The sequence below is a fragment of the Lynx rufus genome, unplaced genomic scaffold (assembly GCF_022079265.1).
Source record: "Lynx rufus isolate CCGP_SWC_20201006 ecotype Redwood Valley unplaced genomic scaffold, mLynRuf1.p SCAF_6, whole genome shotgun sequence".
In the NCBI taxonomy this organism is placed as follows: Eukaryota; Metazoa; Chordata; class Mammalia; order Carnivora; family Felidae; genus Lynx; species Lynx rufus.
Genome location: NW_025814878.1, coordinates 121,017,946 through 121,031,761, shown reverse-complemented (window position 1 = coordinate 121,031,761; position 13,816 = coordinate 121,017,946). Strand labels below are relative to the sequence as shown.

The 13,816-nt window shown below is 40.4% G+C and overlaps 1 protein-coding gene and 1 pseudogene across 4 annotated transcripts in view; both read right to left on the bottom strand.

Moving 5' to 3' along the window:
* RIPK1 (receptor interacting serine/threonine kinase 1) overlaps positions 1–12,823 on the bottom strand; it is a 40,910-nt gene extending 28,087 nt beyond the window's left edge. The window contains exon 1 of one of the 4 annotated variants that reach the window (XM_047103157.1): positions 12,733–12,823. The gene's annotated coding sequence lies outside the window, so the exon portion shown is untranslated. Of the gene's footprint in view, positions 1–12,401 lie in introns of all 4 variants that reach the window. The other 3 variants (XM_047103155.1, XM_047103154.1, XM_047103156.1) reach the window with 3 other exon arrangements.
* LOC124529311 (40S ribosomal protein S6-like) lies at positions 8,868–9,845 on the bottom strand (annotated as a pseudogene).
* Positions 12,824–13,816: the final 993 nt, after the last annotated feature.

The following is a 13,816-nucleotide window of genomic DNA, read 5'->3' as shown; positions in this document are numbered from 1 at the left end:
CAAGGGGTCAGTCTCCTCTACTGTAATATAACTTCCATGAAGGTAGAAATTTTTGTCTGTTTTGCTCATTGTTGTATTTTCACCACTTAGAACAGAGCTGGAACAAGTACACACTCATTACACAATATGCATCTTTATATTTATACTAATATTGAATCAACAACTAATTTATTATTATATTTCAAAACACTATTGCTTTTAGGAGCAGGAACCATGCCTATTTTGCTTCAGAATTTTAGCCCCAGTGCCTTGAAGGCTGCTTAGGATATAACAGATGCTCGATAAACATATTTGAACTGAACAAGGTCATACGCATAGATACACGGATTAAATGGACCCCCAACTTATTTTAAACATTGCTGAGCCCTTTCTGAAATGATAAACACTCCAAAAAGCACCCAGAAATTAAAATAAACTTTATCTACAAAGGTTAAATCTTTAGCTAATGTGCAAATGTGATCTGTTCCTCCACTCTACCTTTGGCTACCTCTTTGATTTTTCCAACCTAAAACTAATCATTTACCAAGTCAGACAGTTCGTATTTTTGGATTCACCCACTCCTTTCCATGCCCACAGACATTCTCCTAATAAAGACTTTCATTGCCTCTTGTCCAGACTTTTACAGAAAACATCTAACAAGTGTCCTTCTCTCCTAGCCAACCAACATATAGGATGCCAGATTAATCTTATGAGAGTTCATATTTAGTCATATAATTCAAAAACTCTAGACCTACAAGGTTTGTGTGGCCCTGTATAACTGAACCCTGTCTACCAAACTAAGCATAGAATTCTCACCCTCACATTTAAAGCTCTTACTGGTATTCTACCAATCTCATTTTCCAGCTTTACTTTTTTTTTTTTTTTTTTTTAGTTCTAGTTAACATATAGTGTAGTATTGGTTTCAGAATTTACACATAACATATGTACACACCCAGTGCTCATCCCAACAAGTGCCCTCTTTAATGCCCATCATCCATTTAGCCCAGCCCCCCAACCACCTACCCTCCAGCTCCTCAGTTTGTTCTCTATATTTAAGAGTCTCCTGGGGCACCTGGGTGGCTCAGTTGGCTAAGCGTCTGACTTCAGCTCAGGTCATGATTTCAAGGTTCGTGGGTTCGAGCCCTGAGTCACGCTCTGTGCTGACAGCTCAGAGCCTGGAGCCTGCTTCGGTTCTGCTTCCCTCTCTTTCTGCCCCTCCCCCACTCATGCTCTATCTCTCAAAAACTGAATAAACATTAAAAATATGGGGGAAAAAAGAGTCTCTTATGGTTTGCCTCCCTCTCTGTATCTTATTTTCTTTTCTTTCCCTTCCCCTATGTTCATCTGTTTTGTTTCTTAAATTCCACATATGAGTGAAATCTTTTTTTCTGATGGACTTACTTCACTTAGCATAATACACTCTAGTTCCATCCATGTTGTTGTAAATGGCAAGATTTCATTCTTTTTGATGGCCAAGTAATATACCATTGTGTGTGTGTGTATATATATATACATATATATATATACATATATACATATATACATATGTGTATATATATGTATATATGTATATATATACACCACATCTTCTTTATCCATTCATCAGTCGGTGGACATTTGGGCTTTTTCCATAATTAGGCTATTGTTGATAGTGCTGCTATAAACACTGGGATGCATGCATGTTCCCCTTCGAATCTGTATTTTATCCTCTGGACAAATACCTAGTAGTGCAATTGCTGGCTCATAGGGTAGCTCTATTTTTAACTTTTTGAGGAACCTCTGTACTGTTTTCCAGCATGGCTGTACCAGTTTGCATTCCCATCAGCAGTACAAAAGGGTTCCCCTTTCTCTGCATCCCTGCCAACATCTGTTGTTTCCTGAGTTGTTAATTTTAGCCATTCTGACAGGTGTGAGGTGGTATCTCATTGTGGTTTTTATTTGCATTTCCCTGAGGATGAGTGATGTTGAGCATCTTTTCATGTGAAAACCACAATTTGTATTCCTTTAGACTTCCATTTCTGGCAACATGGAGGACTAGAAAAATTTTAAAACCCTCCTGCTGCAAAAGACCTATGTGTGTTGAATAGCATAACACAAATATCCACTCAAATGCATAGGTAGGCCAATGGAAAGGAAAATAACTCCAGGGACTAAAAAAAGAACAGGGCACTGGCCGCAGGGCAATGACCCACATGGTGGCTGCTACAGACTGAATGTTTGTGTCTGCCCCAAACTTCATTTGTTGAAGCTCTAACTCCATTGTGATAATATTAGGAGATGGGGTCTTTGGGAGGTAATTGGGTCATTAAAGTGGAGGCCTCATGAATGAGATCAGGGTCCTTATAAAAAATATGAGAGTTCTCACTCTCTCTCTCCACTACATGAAGATGCGTCCTATGTCCCCAAAGACTAGTATGATGTTCACAGCAGCTTTATTCATGTTATCCCCAAACTGGAAATGGTTATGCATCAATAGGAAATGGATTTTTAAAAAAGGATTGTAGGGGTGCCTGGGTGGCTCAGTCAGTTGAGCGTTCAACTTTGGCTCAGGTCATGATCTTGTGGTTTGTGAGTTCGAGCCCTGCGTCAGCTCTGTGCTGACAGCTCAGAGCCTGGAGACTGCTTCAGATTCCGTGTCTCCCTCTCTCTCTGCTCCTCCCCAGCTCACACTCTGTCTCTCTCTCTCTCTCAAAAATAAATAAAGGTAAAAAAAATTTTTTTAAGGATTGTATATTTATACTATGGATTACTACTCAGTAATAAAAAGCAATGAACTACTAATACACACAGCAATGTGAATGAGTCACAAAACATGGTAAGTATAAGGAGCCTTGTACAAAAGAATACATACTGTATAATTCCATCTATATTAAGTTCTGGAACAAGGTAATCTACACTGGAAAAGGAACACTGGTTGCCCACGGGCAGGGTGAGGACTGAATGGTTTGGGGCATGAGGAAACTTTCTGGGTGATGGTAATGTTCTGCCATCTCATTGGGGGTTAGGGTTATACACGCATAAGCATTTGTCAATACTCAGTAAATATACTCTAGGTAAATCTTACAACAAAAGAAAAATCTGTAAACATACCGAAGTCTATCTTGTTAATGAAGTGCATGCTGAAAAAAGTGTACTGGTATCTGCAATTTACTTTGCAGACAAACTGGTGGGTAGAAAGAGTGGTAAATAGCTGGTCTGTGATAGCGCAGGCAGAATAAAATAATATTCATGGTAGACACACGAAAGTTCAGTGTAAAATTTTTTTTAATTTGTTTCTACATTTCTATTTTTACTAATTTTTCCCATATATTCCTCACCCAGTTTCTAATAGTACAGATAAAAAAAACTAAGAAACCAACTTTGTACATTACTATTAACTAAACACCCTACTTGATTAACTCATTTTTTTTTTTTAACTAATGACATTTTTCTGTTCCAGGATCCAATCCAGAATACCACATTGCCTTTTGTAGCTCTTGATTTTTTAATTTTTTAAAAATCTTTTGACCCCCTTCACCCATTTCTCCCAGCCCCTGCCTTTGGCAACCCCAATCTGTTCTCTGTATCTATGATCTTCTTTTCCTTCTTCTTCTTCTTTTTTTTTTTTTTTTTTAAGATTCCACATATAAGTGAGATCATACGGTATTTGTGTTGCTGACACTTCACTTAGCATAATGCCCTCAAGGTCCATCCATGTTGTTACAAAGGGCAGGATTTCCTTCTTTTTTATGACTGAATAATGATGAGAATAATAAGAAGAAAAAGATATATATATGTATATATGTCACATCTTATTTATCCATTCATCTATTGATGGACTTTTAGGCTATTTCCATACCTTGGCTATTGCAATTGATGCTGCTATGAACATGGGACTGCATATGTCTTTTTGAGTTAGTGTTTTTGTTTTCTTTTATTTTTTAATTTTTTTAATGTTTATTTTTTAGAGAAACAGAGTGAAACAGAGTGAGAGTGGGGGAGGAGTAGAGAGAAAGGGAGACACAGGATCTGAAGCAGGCTCCAGGGTCTCAGCTGTCAGCACAGAGCCCAACGTGGGGCTCAAACCCACAAACCATGAGATCATGACCTGAGCCAAAGTCAGACATTTAACCAACTGAGCCACCCTGGTGTCCTCGTTTTTGTTTTGAGTAAATACCCAGAAGTGGAATTACTGGATCAAATGGTAGTTCTGTTTTTAATTTCTTGAGAAAGCTCCATACCGTTTTCCATAATGACTACACATCACATTCGCACCAACAGTCCACAAGGGTTCCCTTTTCTCCACATCCTTGTCAACACTTGTTATCTTGTCTGTATGGTAACAGCAGTTCTAACAGGTATGAGGTGATATTCCTTTGTGGTTTTAACTTGCATTTCCCTGATGATGAGTGATGCTGATCTTTCATTTACTGGTTGTCTGTCTGTATGTCTTCTTTGGAAAAATGTCTATTCAGATCTTCTGCCCATGTTTTAGCGGAATTTTTTTTTTTTTTTGCTATGAAGTTGCTATGCATTCTTTATATATTTGGGATAGCAAGCTCTTAAGATACATGATTTGCAAATATTGATTTCCATTCTGTAGGTTGCCTTTTCATTTTGTTGACAGTTTTCCTTTGCTGTGAAGAAGGCTTCTAGTTTGATGTAGTCCAAATTGTTTATTTTTGCTTTTGTTGCTTTTACTTGTGTTAGATTCAAAAAGTCACTGCCAGGACCTATGTCAAGGAGCTTATTGCCTATGGTTTCTTCTATAAGTTGTATGGTTTCAGATGTTATGTTCAAGTCTTTAATCCATTTCAAGTTAATTTTTTTGTATGGTATAAGATAGTGGTCAGTTTCATTCTTCTGTATTTGGCTATACAATTTTCCCAGCATGATTTATTGAGGAGATTGTCCTTTTCCCATTGTATATTCTTGGCTCATTTGTTGCAGATTAATTGGCCACACAGGTGCGAGTTTATTTCTGGGTTTTCTATTCTGTTCCATTGATCAGTCTCTTTTTATGCCAATGCCACACTATTTTAATTACTATGGCTTTGTAATAGAGTCTGAAATCAGAAGCACGATGCCTCCAGCTTTATTTTTTCTGGAGATTGCTTTGCTGATTCAGGGTCTTTTGTGGTTCAATATATTTTAGGGTTGCCTGTTCTATTTCTGTGAAAACTAACATTGGAATTTTAATAGAGATTGAATTAAATCTGTATATTACTTTGGGTAGTACAGAAATTTTAACGTTATTAGTTCTTCCAATGAGCATGGAACATCTCTCCACTTATATCTTCTTCATTTTCTTTCCAAAATATCTTATAGTTTTCAGTACACAGATTTTTCAGTTCCTCAGTTAAATTTATTCCTAGGCATTTTTTCTTTAATTTTTTTTAACATCTATTCATTTTTGAGAAACAGAGCGCAAGTAGGCGTGGGGCAGAGAGAGAGGGAGACACAGAATCTGAAGCAGGCTCCAGGCTTTAAGCTGTCAACACAGAACTTGATGTGGATCTCGAACTCACAAACTGCGAGATCATAACCTGAGTGGAAGTGGAACACTTAACTGAGCCACCCAGGTGACCCCCCTAGGCACTTTTTTTTCTTTTTGATGCAATTGAAAAACAGAACTGTTTTCTTAATTACTCTTTGATAGCTCATTATTAGTGTCTAGAAATGCAACAGATTTTTTTATATTGATTTTGTATCCTACAACATTACCGAATTCATTTATTACTTCTAACAGTTTTTTTATGGAATCTTCATGGTTTCCCATAGATAATATCATGTCTTCTGTAAATAGTGACAGCTTTGCTTTTTCCTTTCCAATTTGGATGCTTTTATTTCTTTTTCTTGCCTAATTGCTGTGGCTAGTGCTTCCAATATCATGTTGAATAAAAGTGGCAAGTTTCGGCATCCTTGTCCTATTCCTGATCTTAGACAAAAAGCTTTCAGCTTTTCACCATTGAATATTATGTTAGCTGTGGGTGTAAAATCTTTTTAACTTTACACTTTGAAATTTTTCATAATAGAATATTGTGAGGCAGAGAATTTTTTAAAAAATTACCTCAGGTGTTTCTGAAAATGCCTAGGCTGATAGTGGTCTTGTGTAGTGGCCTGTGGTCATCTGCCTCAGGTTACCATCTACACCTTGTACAAAGGCTGTGGGTAGACCATGCCACCCCCAGAAAGCTCACATAGCAGCACAGTAGACACTATTTCTATAACATAAGACATCCCCAAACAAGAGGAAGCACCCTCTGGAAAGATGCACATCTATCAGGTAGACAGGGAGTGGGGGAGGCTACCTAAATAACGGGCATGAAGACCAGGGGTAGAGGGTGGTGATGGAGCTGGGGCAGGCATAGAAGGAGAGGTAGCAGAGCCATAAATGCTGTGGAAAGAGCACAGACCTTTCTCTTGTGAGTATGAACTCTAGCTCTAAAATTTGTTAGTCCCGTGACTTGGGTAACTTACATAAGCCTCAATTTCCTCATTTCTGAAAGGAAAACACATTTCCTACTTTATGATTTTGGCTATGATTGGCCCAGCCGCCCACATTTATCCATATTTAACCCGTTTCAGTGGGTTTTGAGAATGCCAGGGTGCAGCTGAGATCCTCTGCTCAGCAGTGCTCTACTGATCCATCCCTGTAAGAATGGTAGAGTGGGAGGAGACAGAGTAATTTGTTCCACTCTCCCCTATAAACCTCTTAGGGCGTATTCTTCTCCTGGCTCATCCTATTCATCCTTCAGGTCTCCGTGAAATGTCATTTCCTCAAGGAAACCATCCTAGGTCTTCCCATTAGACATTTTCACGGCACCTTTTACTTCTCCCTTGAAACAGTTAAGACAGCTCTAATTTGAGAATTATTTCTAATTAATTTCACAGAAGGCAGGAAACTACCTTGCACACCGTCTGCAATGTCTAGGACAAAACCTAGCACATGGCAGTTGATCATTAAATGGATGATTATTTTTTAAAAAGAACTATTTGTCCAAAAATAAAAGATACAGTTAAATGAATTACAGGACATTCATAAGATGGACTATTATATAATCATTCAAAATTACAGGTAAAAATAAAAAATCTACACATACAGGTAGATGTCTAGATATATAGATACATATACAGAAAAAAAAGACAACAAAAGACATCAACATGTTAGCAAGGATTATATCTGGATAGAAGGGTGATTTTTACTTTCTTCTGTACACTTTTACATTTTCCAAATTTCCTTCAATAAACATGAAATACATTTATAACAACATGTATTTCTTTTAATTTTTTAGTGTTTATTTATTTTTGAGAGAGAGGGCGTGAGCAGGGGAGGGGCAAAAAGAGAGACACACACACATATCCAAAGCAAGCTCCAGACTCTGAGCTGTCAGCACAGAACCCGACGTGGGGCTCGAACTCATGGGCTGTAAAATCATGACCTGAGCAGAAGTCAGACACTCAACCAACTGAGCCACCCAGGTGCCCCCAATAAAATGTATTTCTTAAAGAGAATAATTCCTTCACTCAGTATTTCTTTAATTAAATCAGAGCTGCTGAGAAAGATTATTTACAAGGATGTTCCTGGCAACATTACATAGAACGTCAAAAGCATACAAAACAATTTACACACACAGAAGACAGAAGAAATTATGGCACATCCATACTCTGAAATATATCTAGCAGTTTTCAAAAATAATGTTGTATATGAATATTTAATAACCTTTTAAAAAAAAAAAGGCTCAGGGTGCTTGGGTGGCTCAGTCATTTGAGCATCTGACTTCGGCTCAGGTCATGATCTCATGGTGAGTTCAAGCCCCACATCGGGCTCTGTACTGACAGCTCAAAGCCTGGAGCCTGCTTTGGATTCTATGTGCCCCTGCCTGCCCCCCACCCCCACCCCGCACCCCTCCCCTACTTTGTGCTCTGTCTTGCTTTGTCTCTGAAAAACAAAATTTTTTTTTAAAAGGCTCACAGAGTAAAGAAACACGAAGGAATTATTAACCCTGAAATATGCCATTTGGGTATAAGATTTCAATGTCTTTTGAGTTCTACTAGCTCTCTCTCCTTCAGCCAAGATCTTGTCTCCTCAAATTTGCCAGAACCAACTAGGATTTGCAGTGCCTCCTGCAAGCATGATGAATCTTAGGGGAAGGAGGCCTCCAGGTGATTCCACCACCCTTTGTGAGGCCGGCTCCGGACCCAAGTCAGTTCTCCTTCCAGTCTTGCAGTTTGTTGGTTTGGTCTGGTCTTACTTAATCCTGTGCACCTCTTGCATGGTTTCCAGTGATTTCTTTTGTTTTCACTGTTGTTGGTTTTTTTTCCTCCCTTTTTTCCATGGAACAATTCAACTTTATAAGCACTGAATATCTTAGAAAGGTCTTGTGAGTAGTTTAGATACCCAAGAGTCACAAAAACACTGAATGGAGGCAGGTAGAAAACCACATTATAAGGCCATGTTACAGAGTAACTAATGAAAGCACACTGCCCTCTTACATCACCTGATGATAACTAATTTCAACTAATAATGTAATTATGTCCATTTTAATGGAATTTCTTACTGTTTTTTTCATAAACAGATGTTAATTCATGGACTCAGGAAAGCAAATTTTGTCCACTGAGATTAACTGAAAATTTCAAGGAATTTCACAAATTTCTAAAATTTCTCCTAAAGCAAAATAAATCTATATATATTTATATGAAAATACTCATATTCTGTACTCAATTTTGTCAGTTAAACCTCACTAAAACTGGGGGAAATACAAATAAATAATAAATAATAATGCCAAAAACAAAGGCAGAATTAATTCATGATATTAACAGGCAGGACAGTGATCACTATGACAGAAGATAGGAGACAGTGAACCTCTTACTTCAGAATCATGGCAATGTTCTTTTTTTTTCTTTTCTTTTTTTTTGGTTTGATATCTGATCTTATTTATTTGTTCCTCTTATAACAATCTCATTTTTGACTAGACTCAGGCTTTGAGGTAGAAGCTCTCAGAGAAGTCAGCCTCCGTCTCTTGGCAATCTGTTGCTGGTGTTTTTCTTTGGCCTCCTTCATTCTCTTGGCCAAAAGTTTAGCATATTCTGCAGCCTCTTCCTTGTTTTTCTTCATGCACTCTTTCTTAAAGCAAAGCGCCGACGTTTGTGTTGGAGGACACGTGGAGTAACAAGACACTGAACCCTGGGTGTTTGGTTCAAAGTTTCTTACCTTCTTTGTTTAGGGGCTTTCTCACAACATACTGGCAGACATCGTCTTCCTTCGAGAGATTGAAAAGCTTGCGGATTCTGCTAGCTCTCTTGGGCCCCAGGGGATGAGGCACAGTAGTATCAGTAAGTCCAGGAATATCCTTCTCCCCTTTTTTCACAATGTTCAAGTTGAGAACACTGAGATTGGCATCCACAATGCAACCCCGAACAGATTTGTGCTTTCTTTCTCCAGTCCTCCGTGGTCGGTAGCAGGAATGCCCCTTACTCAGCAGCAGGCAGACACGGCCATGGGTCAAAACACCCTGCTTCATGGAGAAGCCTTGTCATTGCCACCACTGATCTGGACCATGTAACCCTTCCATTCTTCCCCTAAAGCCTCAGCAGCAACTTCTGTGGCCATTCGCTTCTCATAAAAGGTACGAAGTCTGCGTTCATCGTCCACCTCAATGAGTTTCTGGCAGCCAACAGCTGGGAAAGAGATGTTTAGCTTCATCTTGAGGGTGCCTTGGCAATGTTCTTTTTCTTAACCTGTGTAATGTTCACTTTGTGATACTTCATAGAGCTGTTCAGTTATGAAATGTTCACTTCACATTTAATGTTACACTTTAATAAAAAAGTTTTAAAAAGAGGCGCCTGGTGGATCAGTTGGTTGAGCATCAGACTTCGGCTTAGGTCATGATCTGGTGATTCATGAGTTTAAGCCCTGCATCGGGCTGTATGCTGACAGCTCAGAGCTCACAGCTTGGAGCCTGCTTCAGATTCTGTGTCTCCCTTTCTTACTGCTTCTTCCCCCGCTCATTCTCTGTCTCTCAGAAATAAATAAAAAACATTAAAAAAATTTTTTTTAAGTTTTAAGAAGACTTAAAAATATTCATATTTACCTTTCAGTGGTAGAAGACTATTTTTTAAAAATTTTTCAATGATGACCATACAGAAAGAGTCAGAAAATGTCAGCTGCCTACCTATCATTGCCCCTCTTCCCTGCTAATAGAACTCTGATTTTACTCAAGTATCCAACATGGAATTCTCTAACGTTCTTATAATTATAACAGCTTAATGTCTTGCCCCAGATAAACAAGAGCCCTGAGTAAGGAAGAACCAAATGAAAAGCAAAGGACAAGACTGAAAGTGTTTAACCAAGTATTATCACGTACATTAGCACATTATGACCCCATGAGTACGTTTTATTCTTATCATTCCAATTTAGAAATAAACGAACTAAAATCTGGAGTTAAATGATTCACCTAAAGTGGCAGATCCTGGAACTGAACTTTTGTTTCTTCATTCAAACCTCCACCATCAATTCACTAACACATGCTACTTCTCTAGATAGTAAACTATACTCTTTCTTAAAATTCCATGCAAAAACCTAATATTGTAGCCTTGTTCACCTATATTAAATGAGTATGTTACAGTCAGAAATAGGGAAAACACAGATTAAATTTTTAGAACATAAAATATGTGATTCAAAATCAATACTCTACAGGCTGATGGAATCATTTTTGCCAGAGTACAACATCCAACCAAAGCACAGGAATCCACATATATTTTTTCAAATTCCAGATCATATTTGTGGTGTTGATATATTATGGATTAATAAGCACCACATAATAGTTTGCCATTTTGGAAGTTGATATTTAAGGCATTTTTCTTAACCTCATTAATATTCACATTCTTAAAAGTGTAACATATCTCTGGTGCTCAATATAGTACAGAGGAAAATGAAAATTAAAGTTAATCACTACTGCTGTTTTATTAGCAATAATAATGACACATCCTAAATTTTAAAAAAACCTGGTCTTCACTTTTTGTGTTTAGAAGAGCTGCGGTTTTCAACATTAAAAAAAAAATTTTTTTTATTTATTTTCAGAGAGGGAGAGCAGGAGCAGAAAGAGGGGCAGAAAGAGAGGGACAGAGAAAATCCCAAGCAAGCTCCACGCTGTCACTGCAGAGTCGGATAGCGTAAGGCAAGAGGAGCTTGATCTGGATCTCACCAACTCTTAGATCATGACCTGAGCTGAAATGAAGAGTTGGATGCTTAACCCACTGCGCCACCCAGGCTCCCCCATTTTTCACTTTTTTTTAAAAAAACTTTTTTTAATGTTTATTATTTATTTTTGAGAGAGAGAGAGAGAGAGAGAGAGAGAGACAGAGAAAGCACAAGCGGGGGAGGGGTAGAGAGAGAGGGAGACACAGAATCTGAAGAAGGCTCCAAGGCTCTCAGCTGTCAACACAGAACCCAATGCGGGACTCACACCCACATACTGTGAGATCATGATCTGAGCAGAAGTCGGATGCTTAACCCACTGAGCCACCCAGGCGTCCCTCTACATTTTCACTTGATCACAATTTCCTCGTTACTCTGTCACCTATCTATTTACCAAAGGACTTCAGAAGAGTGGTTGAATGTAACAGCCTCAGGCTTTGCCCAAGATAAACAGGAGCTCTGGACAAGGAAGAGCCAAAGATCAGCAAGAAATAAAGAAATAACTGCTCCTCCAATCCCTGAGGTTTTGTCAAATGCTTAGGAAAGGAGGTTGTAGCTTAACCTCTTCAAAATCCTGAAGAGATTCTGCAGTACTTCGTAAAAGCAAACTTGCCATGACTACCTAAGAGGTCTCCTAGGGTTATGATATTCGTCCCTTTTGTCGCTATGGCAGTTGGCCCTTCTTTTCAATTTACCAGCTCACGTCTAAGATTATTCGGAAATGCTTTTGATGATCTCTGCAACCAGCGCAGCCCTAAGGGCAAGAGTAAAAGGCCCTTTCAAAGGGTTGGTAAGCAGTCCCACCCTGGGACAGCTACGTAATCCTATAGTGACCAGAGCATGCACCACTGTACCTTAAGGATACTGCAATAAAAACCAATCAACGCTACAAAATGATAGCAACAACGCAACACGCCACACAGTCATCCTGGCCCGAGGGCAGGTTTCAGCCCTTGTACCGAGTTACACCTGGTGAGAAACATCTGATGAAAAAGGAGCGCAGCCCAGGGCCTTTGACAATTCTGCACAGGACCCCAGAAAATTCCGCGGGCCCTGCCACCACCCAATTTCAGGGAATACGGAAGGCTTGCAAACAGCTCTACTTCCTCGACAGCCGCGAGCTCCGCCCACCACCCGACAGGCCCACTCACAGTTCCACTTCCTGTGCACGCCGTCCCCGCCCGCCGCCCGCCGGCCTAATCAGGAAGCCCCGCCCCCGCCTGCAAGCCTCTCTCCCAAGAACCTGGATGTGGCAGCCGCTCCTTCCGCGCAGACGCACCCAGACTTAATTTACTTTCGTTTCCGCGGCAAATTTCCCGAGGCCTGGGTAAGGGAAGAAGCGGCGGTGGGAGATCCGGGATTACTCCGACGTCGCGACAGTCTAGCCGGGGCGAGCAGGGGGCCGACGCCCGAGCCTGACAGAGGTGGTCACCGGGGACAGAGCCCGTCAGACTCGGGGAGGCCGGGCCGCGGAATGGCTCGCCGCGCCCGGCGCCGTGGGCCCCGCTGGTCAGCGCGCGTCTTGCCGCGCGGCCCCGGCTCCCTCGCCCCAGCGGGACAGCGGGCTCGCGCACCTGGAGATGTAGGCCCGGCAGGACCGCCGTGCTCCTGCAGGCTAGGTCCGGTGTCCGCGCCCTCTGCGTGTCACTTAAGTGCGCTGGGACCGGCGAGAGGGCGTGGACTGCTCGCTCCGCCTCCGCGGGCTCCAAAGCCGTGTGGGAGGAGAGCGCCCGCCCCGCAGCCAAATGGCCTTGCCCCCAGATTTTAAATCCCGGAGTTGTCACCCTGAGAATCTTGGCTTTTAAAGTCGGTGGGAGGCCAAAAGAGGAAATGTTACCTAGTCATAGAAACCTCCGCGGTCGGGGAGGGGCAGCTTGGCCTAGGGGTAAGCACTACACCGCTCCTTCCAACTCCCACTCTGAGCTCTGCGGGTTATTGGCGCTACAGCCTTAGGCAAATTACCATTCTCTTATCTCCCTTCACACGTGAAGTGAGGATAATAAAGTCCTCTCAGTGGTGGAAGAAATGTGATACTTATCTTGCAGCCTTTTAGAATGGTGATCACGCAAAATGGGAAGTGCTATGGTGCTATATTAGAAAGCAATTATTCATAGCGTGATTACATGTTGTGAAAAGATACACAGTTGACCGTTGAAGAACAGGAGTTTGAACTATGGGGGTACCGCTTATAGGTGGATTTTTTTTCCCCAATAAATACAATAGAGTACTGTAAATATTTTCCTCATATTTTGAACATTTACATTTACCTAGATTATTTTAAGAATACAATATATAACACGTAAAATATATGTTAAATAGACTGTTAGTAAGGCGTCTAGTCAGCAGTAGGTTGTTAGTAAAGTTTTGAGGGGAGTCAAAAGTTATATGTGGATTTTCAACTGTGGGGTTAGGGGTGCCCCTAACCTCTGCATTCAAGGGTCAAATGCATTCTTCAAGAGAACGGGAAGTCACAGATTGGGAGAAAGTATTTGCAAAGAACATCTGATAAAGTATTGTTATCCAAAATATGCTAAAAACTCAACAATAAAAGGAGCAACCCCATTAGAAAATGGGCAAAAGATCTGAACAGACACCTCACCATACAGATGGCAAATAAGCACATGAAAAGGTCCTCAACATTGTAGGTCATTAGGGAAT